Source organism: Leopardus geoffroyi, chromosome C3 (genome assembly GCF_018350155.1).
Source record: "Leopardus geoffroyi isolate Oge1 chromosome C3, O.geoffroyi_Oge1_pat1.0, whole genome shotgun sequence".
In the NCBI taxonomy this organism is placed as follows: Eukaryota; Metazoa; Chordata; class Mammalia; order Carnivora; family Felidae; genus Leopardus; species Leopardus geoffroyi.
The window spans coordinates 15,401,501-15,418,922 of record NC_059338.1 but is presented as its reverse complement, the minus strand read 5'-3'; the positions used below and the strand labels follow the sequence as shown (position 1 = coordinate 15,418,922).

At 37.8% G+C, this 17,422-nt stretch overlaps 1 pseudogene; it reads right to left on the bottom strand.

Annotated features, from left to right (window-relative positions):
- Nucleotides 1-412: 412 nt before the first annotated feature.
- Nucleotides 413-849, bottom strand: LOC123585993 (annotated as a pseudogene).
- Between the last annotated feature and the right edge of the window lie 16,573 nt (nucleotides 850-17,422).

Genomic DNA, 17,422 nt, shown 5'->3' with positions numbered 1-17,422 from the left:
CTTCTTTTTCCCTTTTTATTTAAACCCATTGCTTGTTCTGATTGTTTTCTTTAAATGCTATGAATGGTTTCCCAGCTCCCGTCTTATAGACATGTTCTTCACCTATCTAGAATTTACAGCTGAGAGAGACCTCATATATAATTTAATGCAACTCCCTTGTTTTCCAGACGATGGAACTAAGCGTTAAAAGATGACATAACTTGTGTGATGTCGCAGGTGTAATCATCAAGACTCCTGATAATTCTGGGCCTCTGTCAGCGTTCCTTTCAGGTAGTGATCTTTTTTTTTTTTTTCTTTAACAGATACTTCAGCTTTATTTGTATAAATAGCCCAGGAGGACAGCGGTCCCATGCAGACAGAAGTCTGGGAGTCACTCCAGTCCTTCTGTCTTCATATCAGCAGACAGAAGTCTCTATGCTAAAGACTTTGTGGGGGCCTGGGTACCTCTGGGGGCTGAAGCCACAGCTGCCACCTGAGCCTTGGTTTGAACCTTGGCCTTTGGCAGGAAGAGACTGAGAGCCTTGGTGATATGAGCAGAGCACATTTTTTAAGCTTGGGGTGAGCGATGTAGGCAAGTTGACTGAGCTTGCAACTGCTACCCTTTGGGACCGTGGGCTTGATGTCATTGGGCTTTACAGGGGTCTTGCTAGCCTCAGCACATGCACTCATGGCTTTGGCATTGTTGGTCTCCATCTTCTTCTGATCCTTCTTATTGTGCTTCTTGCAAAGCATGTGTTCCTTAGGAAATTGGAATCAATTCATTTAAGACATCCATGACTTTGTTTTGATGTCATTTCTGTGACATTTTAGGGACTGGTTATACATAGTGTGGTTCTTGGATTTGGCCATGTCTGCACCAAAGCCATGGCTCCCAAAACACCTAAGACCACCAGGTAAAACTCACTGAACTTGAAGCTAACTTATTCTCTTCTTTGTCCACGATATGAATTCTTCTACTTGCTCCTTTTGGTGGTACTATCGTTTTCATGACACATAATTAGCATTTTCCAGGTTCTCTGACTTTTTCTAGAATTTGAAGACTCCAAACTGGATGTATTCCCCTATTGGTGTCTATTTACAGACAAGGGTTACTGAAGGGCTCCTCCCTGGTCCCTGATTTTCTGGAACGCCACGCCAACTCAAAGGACCTTCTCTGACAACTTTTCTGAGCAGCCCTGGTGAAGGTTATGTTCTCTTTTGACCTCTCATAGTTCCAATTGTGTGGTATTTGATCCTCTTTCCTGGGGTCTAAGTCCCTGGACAGAGGGATTCTAGCTCCTGCAGGGTCACATACTCACCCATCTCCCAATGGATCTCTAGTCACAGGACAGTTCCTCTTTCTTTGTTTGTAGGAGAGCACCTCCAAGGGTCACATTAAAGCACACCAGGGACTGCCTCTGATTTCTGAAAAGTAAAGCAAAAGGCAGGAGATTTTGAGTTTTGGTTCTTCCTCCCTTTTAACTCCTAACTGGCTACAATTTAACATATGACAGTGTCCTGTTGTCTTCCTCTTTCGTCACTGTCAACTTTTCTCAGTAGAAGTGTCTTCACAGGCCATGGCATAAATATTCAGACAGATTATTTAACTTAAAGAAGATTCCATTGGTATCCTAATTTAAATTTTTTAAGTAAATTTAAAGAACTCCTAATATCTAGCAACTTATGCTCAGAAATCAAACACTGGTTCCAAAATCAAGCAAGCACAGAACAAGCTACTTCATCACCTACAATTGTTGAATAAAAGCTTTATATGAAAGAAAGAAGCCATCTTCCCCCATTGTTTCTAATTTCTGTTATTTTCATCTTGCCTTAGTCACACATTTGTTCCTGGAGGCCACTTGGCAGGTGGATAAGACACAGACTTTAGAGACATACACCTGGATGCAAGTCTTATTCTCTCCTTCTTGTTTTCTGGGTGATCTTTCTTTCTCGGCTTTCTAACCTAAAAAATGGAGATACTAACATCGATCCCCAGGGTCCTGGAAATATAGACTGAAATAACGATTACTCCCTTCGTCCTTTAAAAAAACTTTCTGTTTCATAAGCTCCTTTCTTGTGATTCAACTTCTACCCTACCTCTTTTGAGGAAGGCCAAAGAGTATGGATTTGGTGTGTAAAGTTTTATAGATCACGTGTATCGGTTTGAAAACAAAGATGTTAAAATTTGAAAACTGCTTTTTATATAACTTTATTGAAACTGGCCTGAAGTGGTAACTTAACTGCTGACCAGTTTCACTGGGGCTAGGGGGAGGCAGTTTGTGGGGTCTACACAGAAAGCTAGATGATGACAGACTTATTTTCAAGAAAAATACCTCTACTTTTAAACCTGAGTGAAATGAATAGACACTTTCCACTGAAGGGAGGGATGTGGGTAAAAAAAGATGAGAACACATTCCTCACCCATAAAAGCACCAGGAAAACTGTATTGAGTCCGGATGGTACCCAGCTCGGACACGAGCCAAGAGAAGGCCCTATGCCTTCAGACAGAAATGCCCGATAGAATGCATGTGAGGAAACACACAAAAAAAAATCTTAAAAAAGTCACAAATGGAAATGTTTGTGGCTGGGTAGAGGAAGAGAATTAGAACTTAGTCAATATTCATTTTTTTAAGTGTATTTATTTATTTTGAGACAGACAGAGACAGTGCAAGTTGGGAGGGGTAGAGAGAGAAGGGGATAGAAAGAATCCCAAGCTGGCTCCACGCTGTCAGCACAGAGACAAATGCAGGGCTCGAACTCACAAAATTGTGAGATCATGACCTGAGCTGAAACCAAGAGTCAGGCACTTAACCGACTGAGCTACCCAGGCAACCCAGAAATTAGTCAACATTGTAATAATGATTGTTTTGTAAGACCTATTACTTATTAATTTATGTCTATACTTTCCTTTGAAATGTATTGTAAGGTATATGGCGGTCTTAATTTGGGAATTCATGTTGGGAGTGTGTCAGTGTTGCTGGGGATTGAAAGAACTAACCAGAAAGGCAAACATCCAGGCACCCAAAAATTGATTTGCATGCTATCAAATGTGGTTTAAAGTACAACTGGGAGGTCAAAAATTGGCCTCTAATTACTATCATTGAGCATGCATTTGGTGCATAGCTTCATTTAAGATCCCCTGAACCACTCTTAACTGTAGAGAACAAAATGAGGGTTGATGGAGGGAGATGGATGGGGGATGGGCTAGATGGGTGATGGGTATTAAGGAGGGAACTTACTGTGATGAACACTGGGTGTTGTATCACTGAATTCTACTCCTGAAATCAATATATTGCACTGTAAGCTTACTAGCTAGAATTTAAATAAAAATTTGAAAAGGGGGAAAAAAAGATCCCCAAATCAATGTATGCCCCCTCCCACTCTTTCCTCAGGGGAGCTAACAGCTAGTTGTTTTCAGTCAAATATTTCTTATTTCTGGAGGGCTGCATCAACCCAGAGAGGCTGGATTAGGACTTTCACTTCACACTCCTTAGAAGCCAGTATTTCCTTTTTGTATGGACTCCCTACAGTTCAATTATTCATTCAAAGCTTCTCCTCTCTCACCCAAACTATAGGAATGAAGGGAATAGGTCTGGTTTCTCACATCCTTCTCCAGATACCACAGCAGCCAGTGCATGATGGGCTCTCGGCCTGTGTAACAGATGTTGTCCGATGCACATGTCACGTGGTCATGAACAAAACCAACACAAATCCTGCTTCGTGGAGCTTACCTTCTATAAGGGGAGACAGGCAAAAGCAAATAAGAAGGGAATTCTCTAGAGAAATGTTTGAAGGTGATGATTGCTTTAGAAAAAAAGTAAGCAATAAAAGGGGATAGTGAGGCTGGGGATGGGGTTTTCAGTGTAAGTAAGTGATTATGTCACTGAGGCTTTGAACAATGATCTAAAGAAGGTGAAGAAGCAAGGATATCTCTCAGAATGGTGTTTTCTGGTTGAAAAAAAAAACAGTAAAAGAGAGGAAGGGAGAAAGAACACAGTTGCTGGTCTAGGGCCTCTGTCATTGGGCTCGTTCCAACCTCCGTGCCCCGTAGCACTATGGCAGTTTAGAAATGATACATATAAAAATCTTAGAAAAGAACTCTGGCTTGGAGTTATTTGCCTTCTAGTTTGAAACACATAATCTGAAAGAAAAACTAGATCATGCGATACAGATCAACAAGAAGTCAAGAAAAGTAGGGGCAAACACCAGCTGGGGCCAAGTTCCTGGAGAGGTGAAGGCAGGGGAGGTGCACCAGTGTAAGCCAAGGTAGGAAAGGAGAAGGAAAGAGGAGACACAGGATGGGATTTGATTTCTGGGATTTTCGGAGATAAGGCTGGCTTGTCGAGGTTGGGTCAGAGACAGTGCTTAGTGCCAGAAAAAAGAAACTTTGTGCTTGATGTGACAGACAATTGTATTAACTAGAAGATTTTATGATGATTAATCTGAGACCCAAGATAGATGGAAAAGGAGGAGAGAGGAAAAGTGAGTCAATTAGTATAGGACAGCGACATTTGAAGCATGGAATGATGAGGGCATGGCACCAAATAGGAGAAAGATGGAAAAGCAAGTAGCCAACTGCAGGATGCTGGGCCAGACCCAAACCCTCTCAGTCTGTTCTGTCACCTGTACCATAAATGAATTGGGCCAGATAACCCATGCAGTCAGTTCCGGCTTTAACATGCTATGACTCTGTTTACACTATAAAAGCATAGTATACAGAGAGCTATCTGTATTTTATATCGGGCTCTAATATTGCCTCTTTCCATGGCCCTATTTTGCTAGCTACTGTGGGTATACCTAGACCAGTATGCTGAAATATTCATTGGAAGCTTCACTTAGAAAGTCTCCAAGAGTCTTCTGAAATTCACATTCAAATCACTTCGAAAAATACAAAAATTCACGTGTGTGAAACAATGTGAGCTTTCAGAAATAGTTTAGTTTATTCTAAGGCTATTATGAGAAAATTACCAAAGCAGATAGGGAAAAAGAGAGAGGGTTACCACTACAGGCAAATATACAAGTCCAACACTTCTCATGAGTGAAACCACAAAATGAGGCAAATACTAACTGGAAAAGCCATAGATCGTTTGAAAAACAGCAATATATACGCAATGCCATCCCTTCCTAGGGATGTCAGTTACATTGACTTTAGCTTATTTCATGTTTGGCAAGACTTTAGCCTGGTGACTGACCAACTTATCAACAGTGTGAGGAAATGTCAAGCAAAAGTTCTCTATAGGTAAGTAAAGTAAAAGTATATTAAGATTTTAATTTGGGGGATCTACCTTTAACTCAGCTTGAATCTTCAGAGATGGTTATTTTTTATTCATGTGCTAAATTCATGGCTTCATTCTAGTTTGGTGTTCTCATATTGTAGGGTAAAACAACTCTTCCTAAGAAATCTTAAAATTAATTTTGTGCAAACACATTTAAACTAAGCATGCTTCGGTACCTCCCTGGTTTCCCACCAAGTGTTCCCACCAATTACTTTGCAGTAAGATTGTTTCAGGACCACGAAAAAAGTAATAGAGGTGTATTTAATATATAATGCTGTCTACCTCACACCTGTCAGAATGGCTAAAATGAACAACTCGGGAAACAAGGGATGTTGGAGGGGGTGTAGGGAAAAGGGAATACTTTTGCACTTTTGGTGGGAATGCAAACCGGTAGAGTTACTCTGGAGAACAGTATGAGAGTTCCTCGAAAAATTTAAAATAGAGCTACCCTACGATCCAGCAATTGCACTACTAGGTATTTATCCAAAGGTTACAAAAATGCCGATTTGAAGGGTCACATGGACCCTAACTATCAACAATAGCCAAGTTATGGAAAGACCCCAAATGTCCACAAACTGATGAATGGATAAAGAAGATGTGGTATATACATACAGTGGAGTATTACTCAGCAACCAAAGAATGAAATCTTGCCATTTGCAACTACGTGGATGGAACTGGAAGGTATTATGCTAAGTGAAATAAGTCAGAGAAAGGTAAATATATGATTTCACTCATGTAGAACTTAAGAAACAAAACAGAAGAACATACGGGAAGGGAAAGAAAAATAAGATAAAAAGGGAGAGGGAGGTAAACTAGAAGAGACTCAAATACAGAGAACACACTGAGGTTGACGGCAGGGTATTGGGTGAGGGGTGGGCTAAATGTGTGGTGGGCATTAAGGAGGACACTTGTTGGGATGAGCAATGGGTGTTATATGGAAGTGATGAATCACTAAATACTATACCCGAAATCATTATTATACTATATGTTAACTAACTTGGATTTAAATTTAAAAATATATATGTTTATATGGTGCTATCTGGGCACCAAATGCATGCTAAAAGATAACGCAATATGCTTTAGAGCAGAGGTTTCAGGATAGCTCATACAGAGTAAAGTGGTAGCCTCAAATTCACAAACGGGGCTGACCCTATAATTTGCAGGAGGTAGTACAATATGAAAATGTGGGGCTCCTGGCTCAAAAAATCAGAGGGAAAATGCATTTCTGTTTCCACATGGATTCTCTCTTGAGTTGTCATGGTGATTTTATCAGCATGGGACTATTTCAGACCTTAGTCCCTTGAGTGCAGGGATACTGGCCAGGCAAATGTAGATGCTCACAGACACCCATGACTTGGCTCATGAGGTGCCTGCCCCCCCCCAACCTTCCCCACACCTGCATTCCCAATAGCGCATAAATTCCAAATGCGATAGGACCTGGATTTTACTGGTTGGCACCACACCAGTAAAATTTGTGCCGAATTATTTGTGCCAAATAATCTGGTTTTAAGAAAATAGCATCATCGATCGCTTAATTTATTCATTTGTTTTATATTTACTTTGTAGAGTTGCTTTGTTGTATAATTGCAGTCGGAGTGCACAGAATTTTTCAGATGTAATTATTTAAGTAACACTATGATAAAAAATAAGTGAACCTTGGAGATCCCTGACTTGTTTTTCCTTTAAAAACATCAGGAGTATTACCTAGCGTGAACTGCTTCTATTGCCCCCTACACTCAACGCTGAAGATGCCACAAAAATGAGATGGACTTACTAAATATTAAGAAAAAACCACCTGGTGTGAGGAATACTTGGGGTACCGTGTGGGAGGAAAACCACACCAAGAGGGTGAAGAGGAACAGACAAAACACAGGAGAGGCTGGAAAGGCAAGGGAGGGTCTTCTTGTTGGGCTTTTTTCTTCCCTGCATCCCATCCAATTTGTCATTGTGGGACAGGAGAAGAGAGTGGGGCCAAAAAAGGAAGGAAAAACATGTATCATGAAAAAACAAGTAACATTAGTGGAACTATGAGGAAAAAAAATAGACTTTAAGGGGAAAATGGATCCTAGAGCTAAAGAAGGATGCTCGTAATGGTCAAGATGTCATTTGCCAAAACCATACAAGAAATTAAATTTATACAGCCACAAAAATTTAAAGAATTGAGAAATCTATAATGAGAAATACATAATCCTCTTGGGATAGTTACATATACTTCTCTTAGGAACTGGTAGAATAAGCAGACAAAATATCAGTAGAATTTCAGAATATAATAAAAATTGTAGAAGTTTGATCAGTAAAGATCATCTACTGGAAATATATATAATGCTGAGCCTAGCAACTGAAGAATTTGCATTCTTTTCAAACAAACATGAACATTTACAAACACTGGCCATATACGGAGTCGCAAAGTAAGTTTCAACAAATTTCAAAGTACTGAATTTGTACAGAGTGTGTTGTCTACCCACAGTGCAATTAAGATAGAAATTAGTAACGGAAGGAAATCAAGAAATATACTCCTATATAAACTACAATCAAGCAGAAAGAGATTGAGGTATTAGAAATCCTTTTGAATTTACTGCTAACAAAATAGTTAATGTTAAAGTATTTGGTCCAGCAAAAGCTGTCAAAGAGGAAATTCCATAACATTAGAAAAGATGAAAACTAAGTGGGTAAGCATCTATCTCAAGAAGATAAAAAAATAAAGCACATGATCTAAGGAGCAAATAAAAGATAGATTTGAGAATGGAAATTGAAATATCAGCAATCTTAGAAGGGGGGAAAAATCCAAGTTTGTTCTTTGAAAAAAAAATTTTAATTCATAAACTTTGGAGAGACTGATTAAGAAATAAGAGTATACAGATATCCAATGTAAAAGGAATTTCTAGTGGAAAAGGAAATGCCACTGTAGCAGGCTAAGTAATACCCCCCAAAGATAGCAGGTCTTAATCCCTGGAACTTGTAAATGTTACCTTATTTGGAAAAGGGTTTGTACAGATGTGATTAAGTTAAGGATCTGGAGATGGGGAGATTATACTAGATTATCCTGGTGGGTCCTAAATGCCATCACAAATATCTTTATAAGGGAGAGGTAGGAGGAGATAACCTACTGAGAGAGAAGGCCATGCTAAGATGGACCCCAAAGACATTTGAAGATTGGAATAATATGGCCACAAGGCAAAGTGAGCTAGCACCCCCCATAATTGGAAGAGGCAAAGAATGGATGATCCTCTAGAGTCTCTGGAAGGAACGCAGCCCTGTTGACACCTCAATTTTTGGACCAGTGAAGCTGATTTCAGACTTCTGGGCTGAGAATAAATGTCTCTTGTTAAACTAGCAAGTTTGTGGCAATTTGTTACAGTAGCCGTGGGAAATTAAGACCACCCCTCTACTTTAGATTTTCAAGTCGCTAAAAAAATTAATAAGGAAAAACTGTACAACTTTACTCTAATAAATTTAACAAACAGATGAAATGTACACTTTCCTATGAAAGTAAAAACTAACAAACAATATCCAAGAAGAGATTTAAAAATTTGAATGGTCCTATCAAACCATTGAATGGTTTTATCAAGAGAAGTGTCAGGCCCGTATGGTTTCACTGCAAATTCTTTGATGCATTTACCAAAGAAATAACACAATAAATCAGACTGATTCTCGTACAAATTGTCCCGGAGAAGATCAAAAAAGTTACCGCTCTTCAAACTTATTTTATGATAATTTTTATATCATAGCCTGAGAGTTACATTATGAAAAGAGAAAGTTTTACTTTTCTTGCTCACGAACTGAGATGCCAACATTTTTAAGCAAAACGTAAGCAAACCAAATTCAACAACATTTAGATTGATACACCATGATCATGTTAAGTTTATTTTAGGAATGCAAAATCAGTTTTACAGGAAAATAGCAATCAATATACGTTGCCACATTACTAGAAGAGAGGAGAAAAATCACAGAATATCTCAGTAGATGTAAGAATAGGTATTAGATAAAATGCAAAGTCCAGAAATTATAAAAACTCTTAGCAATAAGCGGAAAAGAAGGAAACATCCTCAATCTATTAAAGGCTATCTACAAGAAACCTACATCAAAATTAAGGCTGAAAGTTGAACCCTATTTCTTTGAGATAGGCAGTAAAGCAAAGGTTCTTGCTCTGACAAGTTTTATTTGACGTGGAATGATGGACTTTACCAGCGCAACAAGACAAAGACAACAAGTAAAAGATATAAGGATTGAGAAGGAAGAATTAAAATAGTAATTATGTGTGAAAGATATGTTTGGGTATGTGAAAAGTATAAATTATTGGATAATAATTTATCTAACATTTAGACAATTATTAGAATTAATAGGTAAGTTTATGCAGGTTCACAAGTGCAAAATAAATATACAAAATCAATTTTTATTTTATATTTTAGTAAAAAACTACATGAAAATTTAAAAAGTAATATAGACATAGGTCCTTTACAAAAGTAGCAAAATGATTCATATACTTATAATGTATATGCTATAAGAACTTTCTTTTTTTTTAATCTTTATTTACTTTTGAGAGAAAGAGAGAGAGCCCAAACAGGGGAGCAGCAGACAGTGAGGGGAACAAAGGTATCCCAAGCAGGCTCTGCGTTGATAGCAGCAAGGCCTATGCGGGGCTTGAACTGTGAGATCATGACCTGAGCCGAAGTCAGACGCTCAACCGAGCCATCCAAGTGCCCCAAGAACTGTTTTAAAGATGCTGTTTTATTAAAAGCATAAAAAAACTCAAGAAAAATAAAAATGAGAGTTATAAGATACTCGTGAATAGGAAGTCTCACTGTAACATAGATACAAATTTTCTACAAATTGATCTATAGAATCAATGCCATCTCAATGAGAATTAAAAAAAAAATTAAGTATTTAGTTTTAAGAGAGAGAGAGCACGAGTGGGGGAGGAACAGAGAGAGAAAGAGACACAGAATCTGAAGCAGGCCGCAGGCTCTGAGCTGTCAGCTCAGAGCCAGATGGGGGGCACGAATTCACATACATGGTCATAAGATCATGACCTGAGTCAAAGTCAGACATTTAACTGACTGAGCCACCCAGGTGTCCTAGCAATGAAAATTTCTTAAAGAGTTTAATGTTTATTTTTGAGAGGGAGAGCATGAGCAGTGGAGGGGCAGAGAGAGAAGGAGGCTCTGCACCCACTGGAACGTACAAACCCAAGATCATGACCTGAGCTGAGGTCGGACACTCAACCAGTTGAGGCACCAAAGTGCCCCTCAGTGAAAATTTAAACGAGTGTGTGTGTGTGCATGCGTGCGTGAATTAGCAAAATGATGCTATATTTTATATAGAAAGGCTAAAAGACAAGATACTTAGGAAAACTACAATAATGAAGTAGAATTGCCCCGTCATTGATCAAGTCTTACAAGTGTTTTAGGAAGTAATTAAGAATGTGCAGGATTGGCACAAAGGTTGACGAATGAATGAGTGCAAGAGGGGACTCAGAAACAGATCCATGTATATCAAAGGTGACACTATAGAGCTACAGACAAAGGTCCGTCTTCTTAATAAAGGGTGTTTGCCCAATCGGATGCCCATATAGAAAAACAAAAAGAAAACTTGATCTCCACTTTATGTCCTGCACACAAATCAGTTCCAGATAATTTGAAGACCTAAAAGAGAAAGGTAGAAGAATACAATTTTTAGAAGATAATTTTTGGAAGTATTTTCACAACCTCAAAGGAGTGAAACGTTTAAAAAAATAGGGGACTGAAAGCACAAGTTAGAGAAAAAGACTGATAATTTGGATCATGTTAAAATTAAGAACGTCTTCATCAAAAGATAGCATTGGAGAATGAAGATGTAAGCCACAGAGTTGGAGAAGTTATTGGCTACGCATATAACCCACGAATGCTTCTTACCTACAAACTACTAAAAATACCTACAAATCAATAAGTACAGATGACCAGAAGTGTGGGATGAGGCCATTAACCGGAACAGAATCTTCACAAAAAGATATCGAAATGGCTAATAAAAGTAAGTAAAAAGTGCTTGATATTACTAATCCTTGGGGAATTGAAAATGAAAGCCATTATAAAATACTACTACATAGGGGCGCCTGGGTGGCTCAGTCAGTTAAGTGTCCAACTTCGGCTCAGGTCATGATCTCGCAGTCTGTGAGTTTGAGCCCCGCGTTGGTCTCTGTGCTGACCGCTCAGAGCCTGGAGCCTGTTTCAGATTCTGTGTCTTCCTCTCTCTCTGACCCTCCCCCGTTCATGCTGTGTCTCTCTCTCTGTCTCAAAAATAAATAAATGTTAAAAAAAATTTAAATACTACTATGTAGTCATGAAAATGACTAAAATTTAAAGGCATGCAGTAATATTCAGACGCTTAGAACTTTCTCCCATATTGTTGGTGGGAAAGTATATTAGTACAACCACTTCAGAAAATAGTTTAGAATTAACTAAAGTTGAATATATGCTGGCTCTACAATATAGCAATGCTACTCCTTAGAGGATAGTAACAACTGTGTGTACATATGAGCCAGGTGGTGTGGCAAACAAGTAAGTTTACAGAAGCATTGTTTGTACTAGCAAAAATTATATATAACTCAAATGTCCATCATTTGGAAAAATAAACAGTAGTATACAGCACTGAAGATGAACAAACTACCATTAATCACAACACGGATGAATTTCTCCAAAGTAATGTTGATGGAAGGGCACATGGGTGGCTCAGTTGGTTAAGGGTCCAACTCTTGATTTCAGCTCAGGTCATGATCTCACAGTTCGTGGGTTCATGGGTTCATGGGTTCCAGCCGGCATTGGGCTCTGTGTTGCACAGAGCCTGCTTGGGATTCTCTCTCCTTCTCTCTCTCTCTGCCCCTCCCCCACTCCCTCTCTCTCCCTCTCTCTCTCTCCCGAAAAACAAACACTAGACAAAAAAGTAATTCTGACTGAAAGAACCCAGTCACAAAATGCTATATAGTGTATAATTCAATTTATATAAATGTCACAAGCAGACAAACTTCTACTATGCTGTTTAGAGATGTACCATTAGAAAAAAAAAGTATTTTCAAAAAATTTTGAAATTCACGATGTTTTCATTCTTTACCCCGCTGATACTTTTGTGAGCATTAACTTCATGAGAATTCTTTAAGGAATATCTATGTCTTATGTCCTTCCTATGTTTAAAAATATTTTAAAAGAAATTTTTAAAAGAAAAAGAAAAGAGAATGAATGATTAAACTGTCATGAAGATAATAAACATATATGTAATTGATGATATAGGCTCAATATATATAAAGTCTTAACTGACAAAGATACAAATAAATCAACAATTATAAGCGGAGAGTCTAACACATTCCACCAAGAAACTCTAATATCAAGCAGACAAAAATAAACAGTGATCAAATATTAAATAACATTAATAATGTGTTAAGATGAAAAATTTACCCACAACTCCTAGTATTCACATTCTTTTTGAACACAAGTGAATGTTCTCAGAGACTGGATCCTAATTTAGCCACAAAGCAATCTTTAGTAAATTCCATGTTTCAATCTCATATAGACTATGTTCTCTGACCATAACAAAATATAATTAGAAATCAATAACAGGACATATTTGCAAAAAATATTTTAAAACATACTCTGGCAAATATATACACACATAGTATGCTGGTAAAAAGCCCTCAATTAGAGAGAAAAATAATGAGAAAAATTATAGAATACTTAGAACTGAACGCCAGCAAAACAATGCATGTGACAATTTGTGGAATACTGCTAGAGCAGTATTGAGTGGAAAATGGGTGGCTTGAAAACAGTCATTAAAAAATTACAAATTGAAAAGAAATTATGAAAGCATTTATGTCATATTGAATTGTGGCTTCTATTTCTTTATTCCCACCTATATCTACATCCCTTGCCATATAAATTTGAAGTTTCTTCCACAAAATTGCACAGCATATTGCCCTGTTGTTTGACTTTGAACTTGGCCACATGCTTCGCTTTGGCCAATGGGAGGTAAACAGACAGGAGACAAGTAAAACTTGAAATGTGGTTGTGCCTCGGGTCTTGCTTTCTTGTGCCCTCTGTGACCATCATGGTAAGAGCATCTTCTAAAGTAGTTTGCTGGCCCTTCGGCCTGGACCCTAGAGTGAGATGGGAGGGGCAGACCTGAGCCCCCTGGAGCCACAGGTCAAAGGAGAGCCACTCAGTCAAGCCCTATCTAGGCAGCCCAACCAACTCCAAGAAATAACTACCTATTTTATTCCACACCGGGGTTTCCAGGTTGTTACGCAACAAAAACTGATGGACAGAAAAAATCAGTACCTAGAAATGGAGCTGCTGCCATAATGAAAACCTAAAATACGTGGAAGTAGCTTGAGGACAAAGGCAGTGGGGAACTCTTATAGAAAGCTGAAAGATGTTTTTGAAGGCTGAAAAATGGCAATTCATGTCATATACTGGCAACCCATTTGTAAAAGTTTTGCCTTCAGTAACTTGGAAGAAAGAAAATGAATCTAACAGATTTATGGGTTTGGGAAGGATGGTTTATAGTCAGAATGCGAAAAGCGTGAGTCGACTGCTCTTAACCGCCTGTAATAAGGCGCAATGAGAAAGAGATGGCTTCAGAAATAAGCCAATCAGTCTGCAGTCTAAATTTAGAGTGAATGTAGATAATTTCTGTAGAAAATCCAGGTCTGTAAGCAAATGATTACAACTAATGAGGACGCCCAGCAAATTCCCAAGTATTAGATCAATACGCAAAATGTAGTATCATTCTTTTATTCAAAAACAAACAGCTCACTCATATAATAGAAAAGAAGTTGTAATTGGTAACAGCTATAAATCCATGAATCATCCAGCATTTGACTTTCAAACAATAAGCCTTTGGGGAGCCTGGGTGTTTCAGTCAGTTAAGTGTCCAACTCTTGATTTTGGCTCAGGTCATGATCTCGCTGCTCGGCTCGTGGGTTTGAGCCCCACTTCCGGCTCTGACAGCACAGAGCCTGCTTGACATTCTCTCTCTCCCTCTCTTTGTGCCCCTTCCATTCTCTCTCTCACACACACTCTCTCTCTGTCTCTCAAAATAAACAAACTTAAAAAAAAACCTGTAAGACATCTCTAAGACTTTATGCAGGTAATTAAAAAATATCTCTACCAAAGAAATAAAAGAAAATATGAAAAAAATGGAGACAATATGTTTATTACATTTGATTTATAAAAATGTTAATTTTTTTCAGGTTAATTTGTATGTTAAAAATTCTTCTAAAATTTATAGAGTAATCATTTTGAAAACTTGAAAAAACATTTTGAAAATTAAATTTTTTTTTTAACATTTATTTATTTTGAGAGAAAAAAACAGAGTGCAAGGAGGGGAGGGGACAGAGAGAGAGGGAGAAACAGAATTCGAGGCAGGCTCTAGGCTCTGATCTGTCAGCACAGAGCCCGACCTGGGGCTTGAACCCAGGAGCTGTGAGATCATGATCTGAGCCAAAGTCAGATGCTCAACAAACTGAGCCACTCAGGCACCCCAAAAAACATTTTGAAATTTATGAGAAAGAATAAAATTTTCCAAAAAATAAAGAATTTGAAAAAATAAGACAAAGTGTGTGGGGATGAGTGAAAGATGCATTCTCTCAGACATTAAGGCAAACTACAAAACTATAGAAATAAAATAATAAAGTATAGAATTAAAATATACTACTAATAAAATGCAGTCATAAATATAGTAATAGTATAGTAAAGTATAGTAATATAATATTATGTCAATAATATAGAGAGGCGCCTGGGTGGCGCAGTTGGTTAAGCGTCCGACTTCAGCCAGGTCACGATCTCGCGGTCTGTGAGTTCGAGCCCCGCGTCAGGCTCTGGGCTGATGGCTCAGAGCCTGGAGCCTGTTTCCGATTCTGTGTCTCCCTCTCTCTCTGCCCCTCCCCCATTCATGCTCTGTCTCTCTCTGTCCCAAAAATAAATAAACGTTGAAAAAAAAAAAAATTAAAAATAAATAAATAAATAAATAATATAGAGATTGTCCAAAGATAAATATAGTATTATGTCAATACCATAGAGATTGTCAAAGAGAAGAACAACAACAACAAAAAAAAAAAAAAAATGAAGAGGGTCACCTGGGTGACTCATTTCGTTAAGCATCCAGCTCTTGGTTTCAGCTCAGGTCATGATCTCACAGTTGGCGAGTTCGAGCCCTGCATCGGGCTCTGTGCTGACAGTGCAGAGCTTGCTTTGGATTCTCTCTCTCCCTCTCTCTCTGTCCCTTCCCCACTTGCACTCTCTCTGTCTCTTTCAAATAAATAAATGAAAGAAAGAAAGAAGAAAGAAAGAAAGAAAGAAAGAAAGAAAGAAAGAAAGAAAGGAAGGAAGGAAGAAAGAAAGAAAGAGAAAGAAAAAGAAAGAAACTTAAAAAAATCAAGGAATGGACTTTTCTATATACGGTAATTTGGTATAATATAGATGTGACATTATACATTGGTAGGGAAAAACAAAGTTGGTAGGGAACAAGAAAAAACTTATATCACATTAAAAATATCCGAAGTGGATTATAAAAGACCTAAATGTGAAATTTGTATTATAGAAGTAATTGCAAAAACACTAGAAACATATATTTTTAACTCTGAAGACATGAAGAAACTGATGAGTATGACTTTATCAAAATTAATAATTTCTAGTGAACAAAGACAAAGGCCAAAGTTACTAGATGCATGACTGACTAGAAGGCATTCACAAAACCCGAAACTGACAGGGATCAATATCTAGAATATACAAAGAACTCCTGCAAATGAACAAGAAAGTGATAAGAACCCAACAGACAAAAGAGTTTGCTCTTTATATACAGATTATAAATAGGCTTCGCAGAAAAGAAAGCCTGATCTAGTACAAGAATAAGATATTCAGAGAAGTTTAAGTCAAACCAATACTATGTTAGTTTTTAAATAATCAAATTAGTAAAAATTTAAGAGCTAAATAGTATCACGTGCTGCTGAAGGAAAATAAAATTCAAACACCGTGCTGCTGGGAGTTCAAACTGCTCTAATTCTGTAGAATAATTTCTGTAGTGAAAATAAACATATAAATGGTCAATAACTCAGTAACCCCCTCCTGGGCATATAACTTAGAAAAATAATTACATTGGTCTGTAAGGAAAAACACCCCAAGATGTTCATTGCATTATTGATTGTATTAAGGAATTGAAAGCAACCTTATCATTCATCACAAAGAGAACAGATAAAATGCGATATGGTTTACTATGCAGCAGATTTTCTCCCCAAACATGGATAAGTCTTAAAAACCTAGTGCAGAGTAAAAGTAAGAAACAGCATTCGATAGTCAACACAGCACAATTTCTGTATATAAAAATTCTTATACACACAGATCAACATTTCGTATTTTCCAAGGATTCACAAAGAGCTTTATGGTGGGGGAAGGGAATGAACTCGATGCCAGAGGATGAATATAGTATTCTTTCATGAAAGCAATAGGATTAATCCAACCTTGTGTCCCATATGTCCAAATAAGAAAAAAAAGATATACTATTATGCAATTTTGAGAAATTGTTAAATACAGAGTTAATGTTTTAAGATGCTAGTCTCAGGATTTAGATGAATTGGATTCAAATTTAGTTAGACTATGTACTAACTAGATGGCCCTTGTACAAGTTATTTAACTTCTTGAAGCCCCCTCTGTTTCATGTATGAGTTGGAGATAGCAGTACTTACCCCATTAAGCCACTGGAAATATTAAATTTTATAATGCATTAAAAGAACCAGCATGGTGCCAGCACATAGTTAGGTCCATGACTGCTTTCCAGGCAGACCTGTATGTGCAGAGCCACACTGACGCTGACTGTGAACTACTTCAATGTTGCCCACTCAAGACTAACTCTCCAAAGCAGATACTATATACATCTGGATCTAAAATACCTACACCTCCCCCCACTGCTCCCCTCCCCATCTTAATGACGTTTTCTCCCAGTCTCAATTAGATTATCCTGGAATTTTACCTAGTCTCTCTTGGGGGGAAAAATTTGTTTTTTTCACCATAATGAACTTTTTTTTTTTACTTAGGTACAAGATATTTTCTTAAATTACCCAAATTCAAATAACAATGTCTTGATAGTATCTATATCCCCATTTACTGAAGTTGAATAGAGTTTAGCACCATGTTCACAAAGCTGTTTTG